Here is a 26017-nt window from a genome sequence, read left to right as displayed (position 1 = left end):
GACACTTTCAAAGGCTGTCCTGGCCGTGGAAGGCTAACAGTAGTTCCATAAGCCTTCCACTTACGGATGATGCTCCCAACAGTGGAGACAGGTAGGCCCAACTCCTTGGAAAGGGTTTTGTACCCCTTGCCAGCCTTGTGACCCTCCACGATCTTGTCTCTGATGGCCTTGGAATGCTCCTTTGTCTTTCCCATGTTGACCATGTCTGAGTGCTGTTCACAAGTTTGGGGAGGGTCTTAAATAGTCAGAAAAGGCTGGCAAAAGAGATCTTTAATCCACACATGTGAAGCTCATTATTCTTGGTGCCTGAACTACTTCTTAATACTTTAGGGGGACCAAACAGAATTCTTGTGGTTTGAGGGGTTGAATAATAAATGACACTCTGAAGAATTAACTTTTAACGTTTTAAAAAAAAAAAAAAAAAAAAAAAAAAAAAAAACACAAAATTTGCTGCAGTGCATTTCCCACTTCCAGGCTGATCTACAGTACAGATGTCACAATGGCAAGTTAATTCCGCATGTGTCAACCAGCTAAATCTGCAGGGGGTTGAATACTACTTGTAGGCACTGTACATACTAGTTATCACATATAGACACAACTAGATCTCTCTTAAGGCCCGGTTCACGTTAGCATTAATGGGATCCATCTAGGTTTGTTTCAGGCTTGCTGTCACTTTTCAACCACAAGATAGTAGTGTGTCTCACCATTCTAGCTGTCTACTTTTATTCGGTATATGCCAAGTTTCAATGGCATTTGTCTGAATAGGGATAGCACAAAGCTAAATAAACGGAAGCTGAAGCCGTAGGCTGCGTGCCCACTATGCGTTTTTCAAGCGTTTTTGCCGCAGAATTTCCGCAGCGAAAACGCTTAAAAAATGCTTGGTAATACGTGCCCCATGATCACCAATGATAATCCGCATGTGCTGTGCACATGTTGCGGAAATTTCCGCTGCGGATTATCATTGCGGAAAAATATGCAGCATGTCCATTAATTTTGCGGACAAGCAACGTAATTGCCACCATTGACTTGCATTGAATCGCTTAATATCCTCATGACTACATGTGCACATGCGGATATTAAGCGATTCAATGTGCGGATGGTACCTGGGTCTGGAGAAGAGGAGACTCTCCTCCAGACCTGGGTGCCATAGTACCTGTAAAAAAAAGAATTTAAAATAAAAAATAAACAATATACTTACCTTCCGATGGCCCCCGGTCTCCCGTACGGCTCGCAATGGTCTAAGGACCTGGGGTGACGTAATTTAATCATGTGACAGGTCACGCGACCGTGACGTCGGCGGTCGTGTGACCTGTCACATGACTAAATGACGTCACCGCAGGTCCTTTTAGACCATCGTGAGCCGAACAAGAGACCGGAAGCACCGGAGAAAAGACCGGGGGCCATCGGAAAAACGCATGTAAAATCCGCATGCGATTTTCCTGCCAGGGAGATGCGGAAAAAATCTGCAGCATTTCTGCATTGTGGGCACTTAGCCTTATCATGCTGATGCAAAACATTTTGAATGCAGTAATACCTTACAATACTTGTTTATATTCAACCATGATTTAGGATGGTACTTCCCCCAGCCAGGGCTACCTGGCTACATACAACTTTGTAGAGGCTCCCCAGAGGATGACAACAGCAGCAGCAAGTGCTGGCCCTCCTTTCATATGACTAGGAGTTTAGCTGCAGTTCTCGGCAGTAGCCATTACACATTGAATGCACCTGTGCTGTCCAGCTCCATTCAATATTCCCATCCAGATGGCACTGCAACTAATAACAGCTGATTGGTAGAAGTGCTGAGTATCGGACGCCCACCGATCTTATAATAAATTACCTACCCTACGGATAGGTCAATACTATTTTATGCCTGGACAACCCCAAGTAACGGCGAACTAATTTCAGACTATTCAACAATATATGGCATTAAGCAAGTAAAGCTGTCAACAAATTTCCTGACCAAGGCTTGTAGAATATTTAATTTTTCTTTTGTGAGGCAGTAATGGGATCCAGGATCTCCAGAAATGAAACATTAAAAAGGGTTATCTGAGACTTTAAAATTCATGGCCCATAGCTAGGAAAGGCAAACAATATTAGATTGGTGGGGGTCAGATTCTGGCTTTACAGTCATCCCATTCAAATAATTTGTAATATAAGGCACAACCACTACTATACAAAGCTGCGACTCATCATATAACGGATTGCAGAGGTGCAGACAGCCAGACCCTCACTGCCTTTTCTATGAATTTGCCATTAGTTTTAAAATCTCTTTCACATTAAGTTTGATAGTGCTGCTTTTCTTTATGTTTTTATTTTTAGGCAGAGGTTATAATCATAAAGAAAGTCATATCAAGAGAAAAAAGAAAAGAGGCTTCCCTTCAGGTAGAATTCAGACATCCAAATATCAGGGTCTGAGTACAGTGATTTCCAGACTGACCACAGATCTTTTTGACCAAACTCACCAGCCTCATAGGGATATAGGAGTCTGCCGAGTTGGGATCAGGAGACCCGCGTTCAGTCCTAATATCATGGTCCGTACTCGGGAGTTTGAATTAAGCCTTATTTTTCCAGACAGACCTGCTGATTCCTATTTTTATAAGTTACTAACATATTTTACATTCCAGTTCATCCAAAGTGTTTATCACAACATACTTGCTTTATAATATGTTTGATACTGCACATTACTTACCATATTTGGAATGGAAATTCAGGTTGGTTACAACTTTGTGCCTATGAAAGTGATACATGTGTGTGTTACATTGTTACACAGATGTACATTAAAAATTACAATAATTTCTTTGGGCATGGTTTTGGGCAAAACAAGTCGAACTAAAAAACATATCATCATATGTAAATTCAGGAGTACAATATTATTTAGACAAGAAACCCTAAAATGTTTCTATTTTCACCACTAATTCTAGATGCAATGACAATGTGTCAAGATAATAGTGGCTTGAAAAGTGAAAGATCATTCACAGGCAGCAAAAAAAATTACTTGTTCTTTACAAAAACCTCTGCAATTGTCATCTTCTTTAGAAATACAAATATAATTTTGAAGGAAAGTATAAGCCAAAGAACATGAACTTGAAGCATTGATAGACCTTGTGGATCTCCTTAACCCAGTCCTGAACCCACCTCCGAATCATAGGGCCACTATATGCATTGGCTTCACACAGTGTTGGATTTCTATGCATTCTAAAAGTGGATTATTTGGATGTACAGTAAGATAATTGTGTCCACATATAACACTTCAATGCAACCTGCCAGGCCCCCTGACTGTCCCCATTCGCTACTATAGCAGCATGGGTTCAAATTTCGATACTGTAATAAATGGTTTTATGTGCCATATTAATGCTGCAGAATATGAAGAATTAAGTTTTAAATCTGTCTGAAGTTTTACTTGGATTGAATCAGGCTGTCAAATCACGCCAAGGGGAGGCGTGATTAGAAGATCCGTTGCAGGACCAGGGAAAGAGATGCCTCATTAGCATATGTCACGTTTCAGAGCGTTTCTTCAAACAATGTAAGGCACATAAAACATCTTATTAGAATAAATAAACCTGAATTCATCCTGCTATGGTAGCAGATGGACACAGTCAGGGACAATCCAAGGTGAGCTGACAGTGTGCTGTGTCTGGTGTAGCAGAGCTGACCGTGTACGTAAGTGGGTCACACCTCAATAATAATAGGCAGAGTGGACAGTGACGGTGTGGTGTGTCTGGTTAGCAGAGCTCATGCAATAGTAGACACGGCACTTCTGGAGATAAAGGTGCACAAATAGGATCCGAAACCGTCAGTTATATCTGTATGATCCCACTAGCCCTGGCCTGACTGGGAGTGTTTTTTCTGTTCTCAATCTTATGGCTGCATTCCTGTGCACTTTATTAAGTGATTGGCTATATTCATTCCTATTGTTAAATAATCCCAGACAATACATATAGGTGTATTGTGCACATACTCCCCTTGATCTCCCATTTGTGTGTCTGTTGGTTTTCATTTTCAATTTTGTTTTTCTCTTGTTTGAAATATATACACAGTTTTCTGCTCTGAGGGGTTGATTGAAATTGTATCACAGATGTTAGAATTTGATTTCCTCTCATGGATAATATGACACTAGTTTATGCATATTTTCCTTTTGTTACTACAATGTTGTGACATGAATATGAGGTGATTTTTTCACTTTTTTGTTCTTGATAATTATTGTACATTTTTATAAGCTTTTCTTTATTAAGACTGATGAAGGTCTTGTTTTGACCGAAACGTCTCTTTAATTTGGGCCGGGATTCTTTACAACAAATAAATACATTTCTGTTGAATACACAAAATCAGTGCCATGGTGTAGCAGAGCTGACTGTGTGGTGTCTGGTGCAGTAGAGCTTATTGTGGTGTGTCTGATGTAGCAATACTGACTGCGTGCTGTTCCTGGTGTAGCAGAGATAACTGTGTATGAAGATCTGTCACACCACAGTAATCATAGGCAGAGTGGAAGATCGAGCTGTGAGGATGGATTAAAAACACCCAGGGCCGCCATCAGGGCATTACTGCCCTTACCGTTGTATGGGGCCCGGTGAACAGAGGGGGCCCGGCCCAGTCAGGGCCCCCCTCTTGTGCTTCTGCTCACCGGACCCCAGGGTGTAACATGGTGCTGTGCAGCGGGGCGCTGGGAGCTTTCCCGGAGCTCCACAGCCGTCAAAGTACCTGAACGGCTGCGCAGCTCCAGCTCCCTCCGCCTTTTCCAGACTTCTCGCCATGTGACGGCGCGCACGCAATGACGTCATTGCATACGCGCCGTCATATAAGCACGCTACTGGCTGTTGCCAGGACAGCAGAAACGGAGCTGCGCCTGCAGGGGACCGTAAGTGAGGTAAGTATGAAAACTTTTTTTTTTCTTTATAAAATGAATTGAATGAGTGAGGAGGGAAACTACAAATGATGAAGTGAGAGGGGGGCAGGGGACTGCAAATGATGAAGTGAAGAGGGACTGCAAATGATAACATGAGAGGGGAAGGGGGCGGGGGACTGCAAATGATGAAGTGAGGGGGACAGGGGATAGCAAATGATGGGGAGAGGGGGGACTGCAAATGATGAAGTGAGGGGGACAGGGGACTGCAAATGATGAAGTGAGGTTGGGGAACAGCAATTGAATTGAAGGTGGGGAGAGCAAATAATGATGAATTTTGAGGGTGGGGGGATTAAATGATTATGTATTGAGACTGCGTGATGGGGATAGTAAATGATGAATTGAGGGCGGGGGAGAGCAAATGATGATGAATTGAGGGTGGGGCAGCAAATAATGATAGATTGAGGGTGGAGGAGAGTAAATGATGTATTGAATAAGGGGGAGAGCAGTTGATAATAAACAGAGGGTGGGGGTGGGAGACAGGACATGACATGACAATGAATTGCAGGGGAGGGGGGCATGTAAATCTAATGAATCGGGGAAGCGGGAAGTACAGAATGGGGGTTGTTGAGGATGCAGTGACTGGTAATGAATTGGTGGAAAGAGCACAGGTGCTAATTAATTTATATATTTATTAGGTGGGGAAAGTGCCTATTTATAGTTAGTGGGGGCGCAGTAGTGGAATACAATTTATATTTGGAATGGTGGGTTGCATAATAACTAATTATATATTAATGGTTATTATCTGTACACTGACACTATATACAGAGCTCCTGTGTATAATGTCACCAGTGATCACTGTATTACCTGTACACTGACACTATATACAGAGCACCAGGGTGTATTGTGTCACTGATTATCCCTTTATTACCTGAACACTATACACACAGCTCCTGTGTTTAATGTCAGTGGTGTTCATTGCATTATCTGTACACTTACACTATATACAGAGCTCCTGTGTTTAATGTCAGCGGTGTTCATTGCATTACCTGTACACTTACACTATATACAGAGCTCCTGTGTGTAATGTCACCAGTGATCACTGTATTACCTGTACACTGACACTATACACAGAGCTCCTGTGTATAATGTCTCTGGTGATCCCTGTATTACCTGTACACTGACACTATATACAGAGCTCCTGTGTATAATGTCACTGGTAATCCCTTTATTACCTGTACACTATATACACAGCTCCTGTGTATAATGTCACTGGTAATCCCTTTATTACCTGTACACTATATACACAGCTCCTGTGTTTAATGTCAGTGGTGTTCATTGCATTACCTGTAAACTTACACTATATACAGAGCTCCTGTGTTTAATGTCAGTGGTGTTCATTGCATTACCTGTACACTGACACTATATACAGAGCTCCTGTGTGTAATGTCACCAGTGATCACTGTATTACCTGTACACTGACACTATACACAGAGCTTCTGTGTATAAGGTCTCTGGTGATCCCTGTATTACCTGTACACTGACACTATATACAGAGCTCCTGTGTATAATGTCACTGGTAATCCCTTTATTACCTGTACACTATATACACAGCTCCTGTGTATAATGTCACTGGTAATCCCTTTATTACCTGTACACTATATACACAGCTCCTGTGTATAATGTCAGTGGTGTTCACTGCATTACCTGTACACTGACACTATATACAGAGCTTGTGTATAATATCACCAGTGATCACTGTATTATCTGTATACAGACACTATATACAGAGCTCCAGGGTGTATTGTGACACTGATTATCCCTTTATTACTTGAACACTATACACTATATATATATACACAGCTCCTGTGTTTAATGTCAGTGGAGTTTATTGCATTACTTGTACACTTACACTATATACAGAGCTCCTGTGTGTAATGTCACTGGTAATCCCTTTATTACCCGTACACTATATACACAGCTCCTGTGTATAATGTCAGTGGTGTTCACTGCATTACCTGTACACTGACACTATATACAGAGCTCCTTTGTATAATGTCACCGGTGATAAATGTATTACCTGTACACTATATACAGAGGTCCTGGGTATAATGTCACCGGTGATAAATGTATTACCTGTACATTAACTCTATATACAGAGCTCCTGTGTAAAATAGCACTTAGTATTTTGTTTCTTTTTATTAATGACAAGTATTGTAATATTCAGTCACTATGTGGTGGTAATATGTGGTCTGGTCATGGTGTGACGGCATTTGTCCCTTGTATGTGATATTATTGGTCATTTTAAAAAATGTGACACATTCCCTTAAAGAAAAAAAATAGAAAAATATACCTAAAAAGAGTATTGGATATTTTAAGAAATGTTTAATAGGTTACAGTAGAGTAGGGCTCTGCCAGAAGAGTCTACCTTGTCGTGGTGGTGGCGGCTTAAAAAATCTTTTGGCCAAAACAAAAGCTGCTGGGCTGGCTATGTATGTGATCTGGTGTTCGATGGGAAATGTTAATGTGTGATTGGTAAAGAAATCATGCAGAAGTGGAGTTTTTCCAAGAGTAGGCGGTGGGACTGTGGAAGGTTCAAGGGATGGACGCGGAGCCTGGTCGGAGTCTCAAAGGGGCCTGAAAATTTTTCCAGTATGGGGCCCTGAAATTCCTGGTGGCAGCCCTGCAAACACCTACGGAGAATAGGAAATTCAACTTGGATGAAAGGGTGGGATGGAATAAAAAAGGGCATAGTGCACATTACTTTTACTATTTTGCAGATGTAGCAACATAGGCAATAAGAGAAAAAGGCGATTCCTAGAACGAACAGAGCCTTCTAGGCATGCCTTTGTCTTTTTTTTTTTTTGTGCATATATTTGTGTTTCTTCAGATATTTTGTTATACCATGCCTAAGGAAGGGACTAAGAAGTCCCGAAAGCTTGCTTTGTAACATCATTTATTTGATCATTTTGTTAGCCATTTAAAGGTATCATAAGTACAGGATTATCTTATTTTTCACACTAACAGAAATCTTTTTTTTTCAACTGGCTAACACAGTAAAAAAAACTTTTTTTAATTTATTATAAAACATTCTTTAGTTCATATAGATACTAATATTTCCATGCCAAATGTGCTGACATTCATCTTATAAACCAGACACAGAAACTTTGAGGGATCCTGTAGCAAACAGTTTTTCTTCTCTACACTGAAAAATACAACCATTGAGAAGAATAGATTTCTCATCATACAACAGAAGAGTAATACATTATACACGTGCTTACAGTGACCTCTAGTGTTGCTTCAATTAATGGGCTAAACCTATTCTGCAAACTACATTTTAAAGGGAACCTGTCACCTAATTCATGCCGCCCAAACCGTGAGCAGCACGAACCAGAGCCTGACTGCAAGATTGCAGCTGGGTATATTTTTTCTCTGAAATGCTCTGCTGTTTCAGAGAAAAAAAAAAAGCCTTTAAGGCTGCGTGCCCACTATGCGCTTTTCAAGCATTTTTGCCGTGGAATTTCCGCAGCTAAAACGCATAAAAAACGCTTGGTAATACGAACCCCATGGTCCCCAATGATAATCCGCATGCGCTGTGCACAAGCTGCGGAAATTTCCGCTGCGGATTATCATTGCGGAAAAATACCCAGCATGCCCATTAATTTTGCGGACACGCAGCGTAATTGCCGCCATTGACTTGCATTGAAATGCTTAATATCCGTGTCAGCACATTTGCACACACGGATATTAAGAGTTTCAATGTGCGGATGGTACCCGGGGCTGGAGTAGAGGAGACTCTCCTCCAGACCCGGGTACCATAGTACCTGTAAAAAAAAAAAGAATTTAAAATAAAAAATAAAGATTATACTTACCTTCTGATGGCCCCCGGCCTCCTCAGCGATGCGTCCGGTCTCTGGTTCGGCTTGCGGTGGGTGTGAGGACCAGCCATGACGTCACTGAGTCATGTGACCTGTCACATGACTCAATGACGTCATCGCAGGTCATTTCACACCACCGCGAGACACCGGGGAGACCGGATGGAGCAGAGAAAATACCAGGGGCCATCAGAAGGTAAGTATAATCGTTATTTTTTACCATCCTTATTCTTTTTTTTTAACTATTACTTGGTCACACTATATAAATCCATGCCGGTATACAGTGCCTACAAGTAGTATTCAACCCCCTGCAGATTTAGCTGGTTTGATAAGATGCAAATAAGTTAGAGCCTTCAAACTGCAAACGAGAGTAGGTTTTATGAACAGAAGCATAAATCTTACAAACCAAAAAGTTATGTTGCTCAGTTGAATTTTATTACATTTTAAACATAAAAGTGTGGGTCAATTATTATTCAACCCCTATGTTTAATATTTTGTGGAATAACCCTTGTTTGCAATTACAGCTAATAATCGTCTTTTATAAGACCTGATCAGGCCGGCACAGGTCTGTGGAGTTATCTTGGCCCACTCCTCCATGCAGATCTTCTCCAAGTTATCTAGGTTCTTTGGGTGTCTCATGTGGACTTTATTCTTGAGCTCCTTCCACAAGTTTTCAATTGGGTTAAGGTCAGGAGACTGACTAGGCCACTCCAACACCTTGACTTTTTCCCTATTGAACCAGGCCTTGGTTTTCTTGGCTGTGTGCTTTGGGTCGTTGTCTTGTTGGAAGATGAAATTACGACCCATCTTAAGATCCTTGATGGAGGAGCGGAGGTTCTTGGCCAAAATCTCCAGGTAGGCTGGGCTATCCATCTTCCCATGGATGCGGACCAGATGGCCAGGCCCCTTGGCAGAGAAACAGCCCCACAGCATGATGCTGCCACCACCATGCTTGACTGTAGGGATGGTATTCTTGGGGTCATATGCAGTGCCATCCAGTCTCCAAACGTCACGTGTGTGGTTGGCACCAAAGATCTCGATCTTGGTCTCATCAGACCATAGAACCTTGAACCAGTCTGTCTCAGAGTCCTCCAAGTGATCATGAGCAAACTGTAGACGAGCCTTGACATGACGCTTTGAAAGTAAAGGTACCTTACGGGCTCGTCTGGAACGGAGACCATTGCGGTGGAGTACGTAACTTATGGTATTGACTGAAACCAATGTCCCCACTGCCATGAGATCTTCCCGGAGCTCCTTCCTTGTTGTCCTTGGGTTAGCCTTGATTCTTCGGACAAGCCTGGCCTCGGCACGGGAGGACACTTTCAAAGGCTGTCCTGGCCGTGGAAGGCTAACAGTAGTTCCATAAGCCTTCCACTTATGGATGATGCTCCCAACAGTGGAGACAGGTAGGCCCAACTCCTTGTAAAGGGTTTTGTACCCCTTGCCAGCCTTGTGACCCTCCACGATCTTGTCTCTGATGGCCTTGGAATGCTCCTTTGTCTTTCCCATGTTGACCATGTCTGAGTGCTGTTCACAACTTTGCGGAGGGTCTTAAATAGTCAGAAAAGGCTGGCAAAAGAGATCTTTAATCCACACATGTGAAGCTCATTATTCTTGGTGCCTGAACTACTTCTTAATACTTTAGGGGGACCAAACAGAATTCTTGTGGTTTGAGGGGTTGAATAATAAATGACACTCTGAATTAACTTTTAAAAAAAAAAAAAAAAAAAAATTTGCTGCAGTGCATTTCCCACTTCCAGGCTGATCTACAGTACAAATGTCACAATGCCAAGTTAATTCCGCATGTGTCAACCAGCTAAATCTGCAGGGGGTTGAATACTACTTGTAGGCACTGTATAACGTGACCAAGTTGTCAAGCACTTTTCCCAAGTGATGCTAAAATGCTTGATAACCCGCAAGAATCGGATCGCATGCACCCATACAAGTCTATGGGTGAGTGTGAAACATCGCACTGCACTTGGATGTCACCAGAGTGCAGTGCAATTCCTGCGGATGCTGGCAATGGAGGAGATGGAGAAATTACTTTCTCAGTCTTCTCCGCACCTCTGCTGCGATTATCTCATTCGAGAGGATCGGAGCACAGTGCACTAGCATCTTGTATCGGATGCTATACGCTAGTGTGACTCCAGCCTAATTGTTAGAGGATTTAGGTCTCATTCACATGTTGGGGATTTGATAAGAATTTTGGTCAAAATCCTCATCAACATGATACCTCCCAAAATTCACATTTTAACCAAGGTCAAAACTAGTTAGGATTGATTTCAGCATATTACTGCATATTTCTACTAAAAATCACAATCTACCCTAAACTGAGAACAAAAACTAAAAAAAAAAAAAAAGAGAACACTAAAAAACAAGATTGCGAGTTATGTTTTTGTGAAGTAATAACATCTTGCTTCCCTCCAGGCTGCTTCTATGTGCCCACGATGCAGAAATGCTCAGGATTTTTTCCTGAGCGTTTCCGCATCTCTCTGGCAGAAAAAACGCATGCGGATTGTACATGTGGATTGTGCATGCGGATTGTACATGCGTTTTCCTGTCAGGGACATGCGGATGTGAAGAGTTCTTCACTTGCATTTCCGCATGCGGGTTGACAAACGCTTTCCAAGCGATTTTAGCATCACTTGGAAAGTGCTTGACAACTTGGTCACACTATATAAATCCATGCAAAAGGCATGGATTTATATAGTGTGACTGTAAAAGAATGGTAAAAAATAAATCTATACTTACCTTCCGATGGCCCCCGCAGTCTTGCTTCGCTCCGTCCTGGCTTGCCGGCAGCTCGCGGTACACTGAAGGACCTGCCGTCACATGACTATGACGTCAGCGCAGGTCCTTCAGTCCACAGCGCGCTGCGAGCAAGTGAAGACAAGGAGACCGCGGGCCATCAGAAGGTAAATATAATATTTATTTTATTCTTTTTTTCACAGGTTCTATGGTACCCGGGTCCGGAGGAGAGTCTCCTCTCCTCCACACCCGGGTACCATCCGCACATAGAAACGCATATTATCCGTGTGTGCAAATGTGCTTACACGGATAATATGCGTTTTAATGAAAGTCAATGGCGGCAATTACGCTGCATGTCCGCAAAATTAAAGGACATGCTGCGTATTTTTACGCAATGACAATCCACAGCGTAAATTTCCGCAGCATGTGCACAGCACATGCGGATTATCATTGGGGAACATGGCAGGCCTTCTACCATGCGTTTTTTAAGCGTTTCTGCCGCTGCGGAAACGCTTAAAAAACGCATCGTGGGCACACAGCCTTAAAGGTAACCTGTCAGGTCCCCTATTTAAAACTGTGGTTGTCCGTCAGACGCATCACATATAACTGAGGTTCAAATCCAGCCATTTGTATTGAACGGGGAAAATATTGTCCTCCATTTAAAATGGGCAAGGAGCGTAGCAAGGGACAGGGAAGTGTACATGATGGTGATGGTGCATGCAGAGGCCGAGGCCGTGGCAAGCTGAAATTGTGCCACAACAAACACTCACATCGTCGCTCGACCTTTCTGTCCCAATTACTAGGGGACTGCAGCACACCACTATTGAATGCTTCCAGTCACTTTGCCACCACCACCCTGTCTTCCACAGGGAAGTCTCAGTAGCCGTGAGTCTGGACCGCATATTCCTCACCCTGATCCTCCTTCCTCCCACCATGCCGAGTGCCCAGAGACAACAGATCCCACACTTGGAAACTTTCAAGAGCGGTTCACTTTTCCATTTATAGATTCGGGCCTCTCACCCAGCCGGCTTCAAACGGTTCAAGAGGAAAATGCGTGTAGCGATGCCCAAATATTTGAGCAGCCACAGTCACACGAAGGCAACAGTGGGAAAGTGCAATTACTGTCACAAGAGGTGGATGATGATGGGACACAATTGCCAGAAAGTCAGGAGGAGAACCAGGGTGCGGAAGTGGATGACGAGGTGGTAGATGATATAGTAACTGATCCAACCTGGCAGGGGGACATACAAAGCGAGGACAGCAGCACACAGGGGGAGGGAGGCGTAGCACCACAACAGGCAGGAAGAAGCAGTGTGGTGGCCGCAGACACAAGGTGGGAAAGCGTTCCCCGTAACACCAACACAACGGAAGTTGCCAGTACAACTGTTAGGTCTTCCCGAGTCTGGTTGTTTTTTAAAGACTCTGTAGATAACCCCAAAAATGCCATTTGCACCACTTGCCAGGCCGGCATCAGCAGGGGTAGCAAAACTAGCAGCCTGACCACCACCAGCATGATCAGACACATGGCAGAAAAGCACCCGACTAAGTTGGCCGAACCCCAGGGTCCAGAAACAGTGTCTGCGGGTGACCGTGACACCACTGCTTCTTCCCATGTTGTGCGTGCAAGCCAATCCCCTGTCCATAGCGCATGCGAAGATGCCTCCCACCCGGCACTTGTCGTTGCACTCTCAACTAGAACCATCAGCAAGTACGTCCATGTCCTTGTCTCAGCGCAGCGTTCAGTTGTCCCTACCTCAGTCCTTGGAACACAAGCGCAAATACGCAGCCAACACTACTAAATTCACACATTTCACGAATGCTTGCGCTCGAAATGTTGCCTTTTAGGCTTGTGGAGACGGAAGCTTTCCGCAACCTGATGGTGGAGGCCGTCCCTCAGTACTCGGTCACCAGCCACCACTATTTCTCCCAGTGTCCCGTCCCCGCAGTACACAAGCATGTGTCCCACAACATTAGCCGTGCCCTCAACAACGCAGTTACTGGGAAAGTCCACCTAACCACAGACACATGGACAAGTGTTTGTGGGTAGGGACGGTACATCTCGCTGACGGCACACTGGGTTAATATAGTGGAAGCCAGGACCCAGTCGGACCTTGGAACGGAACACATCCTCAAGAAGCCGAGGATTGCGGGCCCTGGGTCAATCAGGGTTGCCCCCACAGTCTACAGCTCCTGAGCCTCCACTTCAGCCTCCATTTCCGAAATGACCACATCAGTCACAAGCTGGAAGCACTGCAGCACTGCCTCAGCCAAGCGGCAACAGGCTGTGCTGAAGCTAATATGCTTAGGTGACAAACCGCACAATGCTGAAGAGTTGTGCACAGCTCTGAAAGAGCAGGCAGATCTATGGCTGGCACCTTTGAACCTCCAGCACGGTATGGTCGTGTGTGACAATGGCCAGAACCTGGAGGCGGCTTTGAAGTGAGGCAAGCTCACAAACGTACCATGCCTGGCCCATGTTCTTAACCTCGTGGTTCAGTGGTTTCTCAAAACCTACCCGGATCTGCTTGTCAAAGTACGCCATGTGTGTGCCCATTTTAGAAAGTCAGTTAAAGCTTCTGCCCTTTGCCGTGCTTCAGCAGCGTTTGCAGCTTCCGGCTCACCGACTGGTGTGCGATGTCCCCACGCATTGGAACTCTACATTACAGATGTTGGGAAGGATTTGTGAGAAGAGGGCAGTTGTTGACTACCAGCATCAACACGGCCATCGGTATTCAGGTCAGACTCCACACATAAGACCTCAGGAGTGGACATGGATGTCAGACATATCTACCATGCTCCAAAAATTTGAGGAGTCCACCAAAATGGTGAGCGGCGATGATGCCATAATTAGCGTCACCATCCCGCTTCTTCTGAAACGCTCTCTGCTCACAATTAAAGAGGATGCATTGCAGACGGAGCACGATGAGATGGAGCAAGGAACCATATAGAATGATTCCACACAGCCCAGCCTTATCTCATCCCAATGTGGATTTGGTGACAATGAGGAAGAGGAAGAACAGGAGCTAGTTTCCTGCACTATAGACAGTACTACCTGCACAACTGTCATATCGTCTGTTCAGCTTGGATAGCCTGTGCCTTATAATTATTGGGTATCCAAGCTGGACACGTGGCATGAACTGGCTCTCTACGCCTTGGAGGTCCTGGCCTGCCCTGCCGCTAGCGTTTTGTCAGAGCGGGTTTTTAGTGCCGTTGGTAAAATTATAACAGGTAGACGCATCCACCTGTCAACTGAAAATGCTGACAGGCTGACTCTTATAAAAATGAACAAGGGCTGGATTGGGCCAGACTTCTCAACACTGCCAAATGATAGCAGCGTAACAAACTCAAATCCAGTGTCTTTTTTTTGGGAAGTCTGTTCCCATGCACCTCTTCACACCCAGACATGGGTATACGCTTCCTGATTTTGTCTATTTGACCTTGTCCTCCTCCTTCTCCATCACCATATCATTCACCACCATATCACCTCCTCTACGTCTCTTGCAAGGGGCAATGGAGTGCCTCCAAATTTTTGGCAGCCGTTGCATTCACTGCATAGGCAAACAGTATGGGAGACCCACTTCATAATAATGGGAACATTGTTTTCAGGAGGCCCTCCTCTACGTCTCTTGTAAGGGGCAATGGAGTGCCTCCAAATTTTTGGCAGTCGTTGCAGTCACTGCATATGCAAGAACAGTATGGGAGACCAGCTCCTTACTAACGGGACCATGTCGTTACTGAGGCCCACTTCTATGTGTCTTTAAATTGCTATTGGGTTTTTTCCAAAATTTTGGCAGCCGTTGTACTCACTGCATACCCTATAACCGTATAGCAGACCCGCTCCTTTCTAACGGGACCATGTCGTTACTGAGGCCCACCTCTATGTGTCTTTAAATTGTTATTGGGGTTTTTCCTAAATTTTGGCAGCAGTTGTACTCACTGCTTACCTTATAGCTGTATAGCAGACCCTCTACTTTCTAATAGGAACATGTTGTACTCGTTACTGAGGCCCACCTCTATGTGTTTTTAAAGTGTTATTGGGGTTTTTCCTACATTTTGCCAGCCCTTGCAGTCACTGCATGGGCATTACCACTATAGGAGACCCACTCCTTTATAATGGGAACATTTTTTTTTACTGAGGCCCTCCTCTGTGTCTTTTCAAAGGGTATTGGGGTGCGTCCAAATTTCTGGCAGCCCTTGCAGTCACTGCATACGCAATAACAGTATAGTAGACCTACTCTTTAATAATGGGAACAACAAAGCATAGCCAGCTGATGGCCCTCTAACAATAGTGAGGGCCGACTGCTGGCCCTTTAAGAATAGTAGGAGCCATTAGATGGCCGTATAAAAATAGTCTTTGTGACTTTCAGAGTCCCACCTTCATAAATGAAACAGGATGTGTCTGATCATGTCTCACACACCACAGGCCAGATAAGGTAGTAAAATGTTAAAGTGACATTTACCAGTGAACGTATTTTTCACCGTTGAAAGCAATGCAAAAGTGCAAAAACGCTACGTGTGAACATAGCCCAAGGTGTGTAGGAGCATTTTTGTTTTTGTATATTTATTTTGCCTTATATACAAGTCATTACCCTGAAAAGGATGTTCCTCAACATTTTTCCCAGGAAAATCCATTTTGGTTTCATTTTTGTATGTTTTATTGTGAATCCATAAAAGTGTTGTCATACTCTGACAACATTGTTGACAGCAGGGACATGCTGTTCCCGTGTCATTTGAGCACTGTTCCCATCAATTTGGGCAATTTTTAGGCCCTCTGCAGACCACCGGGGGGCGGAGGGCACAAGAAAAATGCTCCGAGTTTCCCTTAGACTTACATTGTGCTTGTTGCTCGTACAGAGCACTCGAGCATTCCAATTTGCTCGACTCGAGCAACGAGTACCCGAGCATTTTAGTGCTCGCTCATCACTAATGTTTAGCTGTGTGAGCAAATGAACAGTTAGAAATGTCTATGGGAAGGTGTATATAGCCTTTAAAATTCAAAATAAAAGTTTTTCCAGCTCACCAATGTGGAAGGAGCCCTCCCGGCAGTGCAAGGATTCAGCTGTGTCGACATCAGGATGAAGCAATAGAGAGTATCCAGCAAAAGGTCCGGGAGGGCGTGATTAAAAGCAAAAAAAATTTTTATTATAAATTCATTAAAAGGCAAAAAAGAAAAACATTTTTGGGGACTGTCTCCAGTTACTCCAGTAGATCGGACACGTTTTGAACTAGGTAGTTCTTATTCATAGTCTGGCATTTTAATGGATTTATAATAAAAAAAATTGTTTTTAATCACGCTCTCCCGGACCTGTTGCTAGATACTCACCTCTAGAGCCTTTAAAATTGTATACAATTATTTTGATGACCGTAAACTGGCACTGGCCCAGGGGGAGCTTTATAAATGTCCCCCTTAATTTCTCTCAGAACTTTGACCCTTCTCACATCATATTTTGCCCAACATTTGTAACCCGCAGCAAGGGTCCTCATGCTTACGAGTCCCTACGCTAAACACAAAAAGCAAAGCAACACTAAGAAGAATTAAAATTCCAAGATTCAAGAATTTTAATTCTTCTTAGTGTTGCTTTGCTTTTTGTGTTTACCATAGGAAGTCGTAAGCATGAGGACTCTTGACGTGGGTTACGAGCTTGCGTATTTTGGCCAAAATAACGACTAATACCTCATATATTATATATAGGGCTGCACCCTGGAATAAAAAAGTGCAAAAATGCATAATATATATATATATATATATATATATATATATATATATATATATATATATATATATATATATATATATATATATATATATATATATATATATATATATATATATATATATATATATACACACACACACACACACTATACTATACTATACTATTAGATTAGGTGGGTTGCCCAGTACTATCCAAGTGCACCCCATGGGAACAGACACCCCAGTTTAGAATGCCAGCACAGATGGGCCTGGCTGCCCCCTGGAATAAAAAAGTGCAAAAATGCGCATATATATATAAATGCGCATTTTTGCACTTTTTTATTCCAGAGGGCAGCCAGGCCCATCAGTGCTGGCATTCTAAACTGGGGTGTCTGTTCCCATGGGGTGCACTTGGATAGTACCGGGCAACCCACCTAATCTAATAGTATGGGAGTAACTAATAGGCTGTAAGCCGGATACTGTGCACTACCCAAGTGTGAACAGCTCCCTATATAAGCCTTTTTGTGCTCAATTCAAATACTAAGCAGTCACCCCCTCCATGAAATGGTAGGTTGTGAGTGGATTGTCTCATCAGTATTTTGCACCTGTGCAGCCGCCATCTTTATGTGGGTTTGCTGCATCCTGAGTGCATTAGTTCTGAGATCTGGGCAGGTAAACACTGCTGCCCTTTTTTTGCTGTGTTTTTTCAAGTAGTCACACAAAAGCAAATTGTTGACAAATTGTAGATATTTTTTAGCTGTTCGACTTGTCTGAAAGTTTCAAATAGTGTGATCATAGCCTGTACTATCCATCCCCCAATACATGAAAACCCATCCAAAGAATAGGAGATAAATTTGTAGATTGGTAGATTTGACCTCTAAAACAGCTACCAAATGAAACCCCCCCAAAAAAACGGAATTAGTCTTACCAGTGAAGATGTTTCCAGGAGTCCATATGACAGCACCATAGGAGGAGTAATCCCACATCCTGTGTAGGGACAGGAAGCACAAGAGGTTAAAAGCCCTCCCACCCCCAACCTCCTCAGTGTTTTTCCTGTCCCTACACAGGACAGGGAGTACAGGAGGAGCGCTGGTGCAGGAGCACTGGTGCGAAGTTTACCTCAAGGGACCCCCGGGGATCGGGGGGGTGCGGCTCTCTCCTTCCCGTCGCCAAGCGGGTCCTGGGCCGACACTCCCTGTCGGGAGTCCCTCAGTCCTCCGGTGTGCTGGAGCCTCCGGGTGCCGTTTCCCCATCGCCGGGGCTCTCAGCGTCCTTCTCTGGGCGGGTCCGGCTTCTCCCGGCTTCAGGACCGCCAGGCGTTGAAACCCGAAGTTCGGAGATGACGATTTTCGGTGACGGTCGTGCAGGAAATTCAAATCGCGGTTAGACCAGACGCTAGGGAGCAGGAGAAAATGACAGGACGACCAGGTAAGGTATAAGAAGGGGGGCTGGGGAGCATCAAAGGCAGGCTTACAGCTTGGGCACCCCTGATTTTCCAAGAACCACATTGGCTGGGTACAACAAATTTTATTTTAGACTGTTTAGACATATGTTAGAGACACATACAGTAGCAATATAGGGAGGGAAATAAGGGTGCTGTCGTGTGGACTCCTGAAAACATCATTACCGGTAAGACTAATTCCGGTTTTCCAGTATGTCCCCATGACAGCACCATAGGAGTATACCCAAGAACTCATAACTTAGGGTGGGATAACTGCCTGAAGTACCTTCCTACCAAACGCAGATCTCTGCTGTGAGAGAACATCTAGCTTGCAGTGTTTGAAGAAAGTAGTATGTCCTGACCATGTGGCTGTGGTACATATCTGTTCAATGGTAGCCCCTGCTCTAGTTGCCCATGAGGTGGAAAATGAACTGGTGGAATGGGCTTTGATAATTTCAGGGGAAGGCTGTCCTTCTGAAAGATATGCTAGATTAATCATGGATATGACCCATCTAGCTAAGGATGGTTTTGAAGCCTTCCTGCCTCTATTTTTTGCCCCCAAACTGTATAAAAAGATTAGAGTCTAATCTCCAGCTCAGAGTGGCTTCCAAATAGGCCAACACTGCTCTGCGAACATAGATGGTGGAACTCTTCCTCCCTCTGATTCCTAGAGTTTTCGCAGAATGATGAAAGAACCACTTCTTGGTTTAAGGTCATCGATGAAACCACCTTTGGGGAGAAACTTGGATCCAGCTTGAGAATGATGCAATCATCCCGAATCTGCATACAAGGCTCGACAACAGATAGAGCCCGGATTTCACCCAACCGTTTAGCCGTGGTGACTGCCACCAAGAAGACTGTTTTCAGAGTCAAGTTCTTTATTCCTAATTCATTAACTGGGCCGAAGGCAGGTTTGCAAAGGACTCTCAGGACAAGATTCAGATCCCACGGAGGGGAAGAAATTCTCTGGGTAGGCCTAAGTCTCTGGATTGCCTTGACAAACCTGATTATCCAGGGACGCAACGACAATGATGTGTCGAAGAAAGCACCTAGTGCCGCAATATGCACCTTCAAGGTACGTGATCTAAGACCTGCGTTAAATCCAGACTGCAAGAAATCAAGGATCGCAGGGATGTCTGGCTGAGAGATGTCTACCGTCCTGTGGAAATGACACAAGGTCCTCCAGACTTTTTTATATATGGCCTGGGTTACAGGTTTTCTACTAGCCTGCATAGTCTGGATCACTCTGGCGGATAAGCCCTTGTTCTTCAGGATCTCCCCTTCAGAAGCCAGGCTGAGAGCTGGAGTTGTTGAAGATTCCGATGCAACAGTGGACCTTGCGTCAGAAGATCTTCCTGAAATGATAAAATGATTGGGTCTTCCAACGCTAAATGATGTAGAAGGGAGAACCAACTCCTTCTTGGCCAGAACGGGACAATTGCTATGACTGTTGCCCGATCTTCCTGAATTTTCCGCAGCATTCTCGGAATTAGAGGAGCAGATGGGAAGGCATATGTTAGGCCTTCTCCCCAATATTGTGAGAGAGCATCCACTGCCAGAGGATGATCTCCTGGGTCGAGAGAGAAGAAAGATGTTGTCTTTGCATTCGTTCTGGATGCAAAAAGGTCTAGGTGCGGCTGACCCCATCTGCGAGTTAGTCGCTGAAACACCTCTTCGTTCAGTTCCCATTCTGAAGCCTTCATCTGACGCCTGCTGAGGTAATCTGCCTCCTGATTGTCGGATCCCCGAAGGTGAACTGCTGAAATGGAGCTCACTATCTTCTCTATGTTACGGCCCGAGCAAACGGTTACGGATCCAGGTGGTGGAACCTATGTGCTAAGGTGCAAGGAGGGACCCAAAGGGGCGTAAACTAAGTATCAACTCGGACCGACCCAGGTCGTACGGCGGCTAACGACTCCGTGACCTGGGAGGGACCGAGCAGAGGGACCAGGTGCTACTCTGGGGACGACCTTGTAAGAGAGCAGGTGACTCCCACGGGTCAGATGGCTGTGACTGACTGATACTGCAGATGGGCACAGCAGGCAGGCTGACGAGAGATCCGGGTAGATGAACTGGCAGAGACAGCAGGCGACAGGCAGGAGCCTCTAGGTAGGCTGTCAGGTGGTCACGGCAAGTGACAGGCAGGAGCCTCCAGGTAGGCTGTCAGGTGGTCACGGCAAGTGACGGGCAGGAGCCTCCAGGTAGGCAAACAGGTGGTCACGGCAAGTGACTGGCAGGAGCCTCCAGGTAAGGAGGCGGACCTAACCCATAGACAGACTGGCGGACTGAACGGAAGACAGACTGTCGGGCTGGAGAGTAGTCAGGCTGGCGGACTGGACTGATAGTCAGGCTAGCAGCGGGACCTGAGGGCTGAAGCAGAGGTAAAAACACTGTGCATCAACTATTGCTCGGGCACCTCCATATTGGAGGAGGTGCTTTATATACGGGAGGACCTCCGGCAATAGGCCGGGGACTCCTTAGGGCGGCGCGCGTGGCCCCTTTAAGAGAGAGGGAGGGAGTGAGCGCGCGCCCTAAGCACAGTGCCCGGGAAGCTGCGCGAGCCGGCAGAAGCAGGAAGAGGAGCGCTGGAGGACGCCGGGCGGGGAGAGCGGCAGTGAGAGGGACGGCGTCTCTGCCTGGCAGGGGGCTGAGACGCCGATGCTACACTCTATACCTAAGAATATCCTGTTGGCCAGGGACTGGAGAAGTGGGTGTCTTGGTCCGCCCTGATGTCTGATGAAAGAGACTGCCGTGATTTTGTCCGACAAGATTTTTACATGTCTGTCTCTTAAGACCGCCCCGCTTCTCTTTAGGGCTTCCCAGATCGCCTGTAGTTCCCGAAAATTCGATGATCGGGTCTGAATCTCTGTGGACCACGTTCCTAGGAGATAAGAATCTCCCACTCGAGCTCCCCATCCTGAGAGACTTGCGTCCGTGGTCACTAAAAGACAAGGTTTCAGAATCCACTCCACTCCCTTCTGTAGATTCTTCTGGTTGAGCCACCAGTGTAGAGTCCTGGACGTCTCACTCAGGACAAGGACATCTTCCTGTCTAGGTAATTCTGATGTCCGTTTGTCACTTCCAGGATGCATTTCTGTAGAGGCCTGGAATGGAACTGGCTCCATCTGACGCAGGTGATGCATGACGTCATGATTCCCAAAATACTCATTGTCTTTCATATCGAAGGTTTCTTCTCTCTTGCAAAAGAACGAATCCTTTGTGGAATTGAGAGCATTTTGTCTTCCGGGAGATAAGACATTCGCATTCGGGAGTCGAGATGGACTCCCAGGAAGATGTGTGAAGTACTGGGGACAAGATTGGATTTTTCTTTGTTCACAATCAAACCCAAGCTGGTAAATGTCTGTAGGACAAATTCCAGATGTTGCGTTATACTTAGAGGAGATCCTGCCACCACCAGGAAGTCATCCAAGTACGGAATGATGGCGATATCCCTGAGTCGGATATAGGCCACCACCTCTGCCATGATCTGCGTAAAGATTCTGGGAGCAGACGACAGGCCAAAAGGGAAGACATCGGAACTGGTAGTGTAGAATCTGACTGCCTGATGGTAGCACAAACCTCAGATATTGCTGACTTGAGGACTGTATTGGCAGGTGGTAGTATGAGGTCCAGATCCCTGAGGTCCAGGGTGCAAATTACCACATCTGCATCTATTAGAGGAACGGCTGATCTTACCGATTCCATGCGGAATTTTTTGTAGCGGACCCATCGGTTTAGGGGTTTCAGATTGATAATTGTACGGAACTCCCCTGACGGTTTCTTTATTGGAAACAGAGGGGAGTAATGGCCCCGATGTTGTTCGTGTTCTGGAACTGGCACAATAACCCTCTGATGTAGCAGCTTCTCTATGTCTGCCCGTAGACGGGAAAGAAAGGTAGGGGAACCCTCTGTCAGGCGAATTTTTGAGGGGGATTTTGAGAAAATTCTATCCTGTAACCCTGTACTATAGTTGCTAGTATCCAGGGATTTTGAGTGACCCGATGCCAACTGTTTTTGAAAAACTTTAATCGCCCCCCTACTCTGACATAGTCATTGTCGTTTTGGACGGGAGCTAGTACTGGGCTCTTATTTCTTATCTTTGTTCCCCTTATTAAAACTACAGCTTGTGGACCCCCCCTTTTTTCTGAGTGTTATATTTACGGGAGGGGAAGGGTTTGCGAAAGGGCTACTTTTTCACCTCAGGGAAGCCCTTCTTTTTATCGGACGCTTTTTGTAGAATGCCGTCTAATACTGGTCCGAATACTCTGTGCCCTGAAAATGGAATGGAGCACAGTTTGTTCTTAGAAGCTGTATTTCCAGACCATGTTTTTAACCAAACAGTTTTACGGGCTGAGTTGGAAAGCGCATTACTTCTGGCCGCAAATCTGACCGATTCCGCCGAAGCGTCGACCATAAAATTTGTTGCCAATTTTTAATAGGGGCAATGATTGAAGGAGAGATTCCCTCGGGGTGCCATCCCATAGGTGACTCTCTAGCTCTTCTTGCCAGACTCTTATGGATCTGGCAATAGATGTAGCAGCGACATTAGATTTAATAATTGCCACCGAAGCTTCCCAGGCTTTTTTTCCCCCAAGTCCATCCGCCTTCCTATCCATAGGATCTTTAAGTGCTGATGAGTCCTCAAAGGGGATAGAGGTTTTCTTGACCACATTAGCCACTGGGACATCAATTTTAGGAATAGTGTCGCACACTGTGTCCTCTGGGTCAAAAGATAGTCGGGCGTGGAAGTCTCGTGGTATGGAGAGTCTCTTCTCCGCATCCTCCCATTCCTCCAGTATCATGTCCTTCACATGAGCATTAACAGGGAAAACCATGGATCTCTAGGTTCTAAGACCACCAAACATTTCATCCTGAATGTTACTGCTCTTCTCCGTTTCCTCTACTTGCATCGTGTTTCGGACTGCTCGTAGAAGAATATCCATACCATCTGAGTGGAACATGTTTTTTTTTCTGTTCCCCGCCCTGAGGTGGACTAATGGTCTCACTGTTGTCAGAGTCGCCAGATGGGTCGACTTCACCCTCAGAAGATGGTGCTATATCTTCTCTGGGTCTTTTGGGTCCCGGGACATCCTGGACTCCTAAACCTGGGGGGGCTACAGAGACGTAATAGAAGGATGAACTACTTCTTTGATTATACTACGCATCTCATTTAATAAAGCCCCGTGCTCCTCCTTTAGCATGGAGGCTCTACATTCAGCACATATACATTTTGTATATGAGTCGGGAAGTCTGATGTTACAATCCAGGCACCTCTTGTATTTTACTGTGGCCTTTTTCCCTGTATCCTTCTTTTTCTCAGAAGGAGGTGGTAATTGCCCAGAGGCATCCTATAAAAAATATGGAGGGCCTGGTAAGCGCAAGGTCCATTAGCCATATAAAAAAGGTAATGGTACACTTACATGACTGTGGGGCGATCCAGGGAGGGTATCAGGGTGAGACATATCTGCCATTTTGCTGTCAGGGGTGCCCAAGCTGTAAGCCTGCCTTTGATGCTCCCCAGTCCCCCTTCTTATACCTTACCTGGTCGTCCTGTCATTTTCTCTTGCTCCCTAGCGTCTGGTCTAACCGCGATTTGAATTTCCCACGCGACCGCCACTGGAAGTTGTCATCTCCAAATTTCCGGTTTCAACGCCGGGCGGTTCTGAAGCCGGACCCGCCCTGAGAAGGATGCAGAGAGCCCCGGCGATGGGGAAGCGGCACCCGGAGGCTCCAGCACCCGGAGGGCTAAGGGACTCCCGACAGGGGGTGTCGGCCCAGGACCCGCTTGGCGGCGAGAAGGAGAGAGCCACGCCCCCCCGATACCCCGGGGTCCCTTGAGGTAAACTTAGCACCAGTGCTCCTGCACCAGCGCTCCTCCTGTACTCCCTGTCCTGTGTAGGGACAGGAGGGCTTTTAACCTCTTGTGCTTCCTGTCCCTACACAGGATATGGGGGATTACTCCTCCTATGGTGCTGTCATGGGGACGTACTGGAAAAAGAAAATAACTATGAACAGAACCAGTCATGAAGCATAAAGTAGATAGACTCAATTATATCAATGAAAAACTTTTATTTCATGGTCAATGGGTAAAGTGGCCCTGTGAACAAAAAGTTTTTTTGATAAGTCCTAGTGTTATTTACATGATAATGTTCAGCATTGTCCATTTTGATGTTTTATATGTTTTTATATACTTGTGGTGTGCACTTTTTGTTCACAGTGCCACTTTACCCATTGGCCACAAAGTAAAGGTTTTTTATTGCTATAATTGAGTCTATCTACTTTATGCTTCATGACCGGTTCAGTTTGTAGTTTCTCTCTTTTTTGGGGTTTTCAGTTAATTCCAAATGGTCTGACATTCTTTAAATGTCCAGGTGAATATATGTCATAGGCTATCAACCTTATTATTAGTTTGAGACAACATATTATTACTTCTATGACATACTATATTTGTTCAGTCCAGTTTTCTGTTTTATTAACAGCTACCAACTTCAAGATCAGGGCTTTGAAACGCACTATTAGAACATAGCAGAGGTTACAAATGCTCACCATCACATTCATATTTTATGGGAGGACTTCTCAAACTTTTACTACAGGGGCCTCCCCATCTGTTTGGAAGTCCATGCTCTAACTACAAATATTTAATTTTCCTTTTTGAAACCAGTAGAACACAAAAATACAGAATTTGTCAGTTCTCCCAATAAACAAGATATTGCTGCAGCCACTAAAAGGATTGTGCAGCATATAATCCCTTCTGTCACTTGCCTTTTTAAAAACCACTCTGGGGCACCTTACAGTTTGAGGAGCACTGCTCTAAGGTACTTTTTCTGCAGTCCTACAGAGTATGAATGGAGCAGTGGTATCTGCACCGGTCAGATTCAACAGGGGATACCTTTTAATGTTGAGAATAACCCTTAAACACTTTTTTTTTTATTATTACTACTTAAACGATCCTGGTGTATACACTTAACAGAAATCTCTGGCATGCCAAGAATAAAATTTCATTTAAAATGACACCATATAAAAAAAGAAATGCGCATCTTCCAACCGTCCCTGATCGAGCAGGACAGTCCCAAATAGAGGTCGGGGGTATGTCCCAACTCTAAACTGTATGTGTCCGCGGGCCTCAGTTACAGCTGAATACAATGGTGGAGCAGGGAACCATCAGATTCACACTCCATCATTCAGTCTGGGTAGACACTGAAACACCTTTAGGTCATGTGATTGGCATCAGCAAGAAGCACAGAAGAGAAGCAGGACACACAGACAAGCGAGATGCTTGTGTGAGAACACAAGAGGGGCACACTGTATGGGGAGTAGTGTTGGGGGAGATGTACTGTGAGAGGCATAACATTGTGTGGGGGCCTCATACAGTTTGTAGGCAACAGTGGGCATATCCTACTGTGTGTATGGCGGAGGGG

At 45.0% G+C, this 26017-nt stretch overlaps 1 protein-coding gene across 6 annotated transcripts in view; it reads right to left on the bottom strand.

The window, feature by feature from the left end:
* Positions 1-26017, bottom strand: part of LOC141154244 (uncharacterized) — a 150535-nt gene that overhangs the window by 122836 nt on the left and 1682 nt on the right. For 3 of the 6 annotated variants that reach the window (XM_073639852.1, XM_073639858.1, XM_073639855.1), the window contains exon 2: positions 2690-2730. The exons of the other annotated variants lie outside the window; for them this stretch is intronic. The gene's annotated coding sequence lies outside the window, so the exon portion shown is untranslated. The remainder of the gene's footprint in view (positions 1-2689; positions 2731-26017) is intronic. 6 annotated transcript variants of the gene reach the window in all.

Source organism: Phyllobates terribilis, unplaced genomic scaffold, assembly GCF_046119375.1.
Source record: "Phyllobates terribilis strain yellow unplaced genomic scaffold, ASM4611937v1 Scaffold_7__3_contigs__length_470593459, whole genome shotgun sequence".
Taxonomy (NCBI): Eukaryota; Metazoa; Chordata; class Amphibia; order Anura; family Dendrobatidae; genus Phyllobates; species Phyllobates terribilis.
This window is presented reverse-complemented; position numbering and strand designations above follow the sequence as displayed.